The sequence below is a fragment of the Terrapene carolina genome, unplaced genomic scaffold (assembly GCF_002925995.2).
Source record: "Terrapene carolina triunguis isolate 2854851 unplaced genomic scaffold, T_m_triunguis-2.0 Scaffold836, whole genome shotgun sequence".
NCBI lineage: Eukaryota > Metazoa > Chordata > Testudines > Emydidae > Terrapene > Terrapene triunguis.
The window spans coordinates 2,780,401-2,780,988 of NW_020665187.1; the positions used below are offsets into that span (position 1 = coordinate 2,780,401).

A 588-nucleotide genomic window follows, 5' to 3' on the forward strand; every position below is an offset into this window, starting at 1 on the left:
TCCAGTGCCCAGGGGTCCCCCATTCCCCAGTCCAGGGGTCAGGCTCCGCTCCCCCAGGCTAGGGGCCGAGGTGCCTCTCCCCCTCCCCCAGGCTGTCTGCAGCCCCAGGACTGCGTTTAGCCCCACCCCGCTTTACACGTCATAAGCGCGCGCCCCGAGCGCGGGGCGTCATCACCAGCAGCGCATCCTCCAGAGCCGCCAGCGTCACATGACCAGCCCCCAGGCCGGGCCTCCCGCTCAGCCCCCGCCCCGCGCTCTCCCGTCCCAGCCTCCGATTGGTCCGTAGCACTGCCCGTCAAAGCGGAGCGCTCGGCGATTGGCCGGACCGGCTATCGGGGGGCGGGAGGGGAGAGCCGGCTGGGTGTGGGGGGGGGCACCCGGATGTGACCTGAGGCGGGCGGTGGCGGCAGAGCCGGAGCCGGTCGGGAGAGAAGAGTGGGGAGGGGTCCATGGAGGGAGAGGACGGGCCTGGCTGGGTAAGGGGGTCCCCGGGGGCGGGGGGATGAGGACAGGGGCAGGAGGTACCCGGGAAGGGGGGTGCCCAGGGCGGGCGGGGGGAGGGGAGGAGAGGAGAAGGGCGGGGGGGGG

General features: G+C 74.0%; 1 protein-coding gene across 1 annotated transcript in view; it reads left to right on the forward strand.

The window, feature by feature from the left end:
• Nucleotides 1-394: 394 nt before the first annotated feature.
• Nucleotides 395-588, forward strand: part of SPRYD3 (SPRY domain containing 3) — a 35,949-nt gene continuing 35,755 nt past the window's right edge. The window contains exon 1 of the mRNA XM_026660732.1: nt 395-476. The gene's annotated coding sequence lies outside the window, so the exon portion shown is untranslated. The remainder of the gene's footprint in view (nt 477-588) is intronic.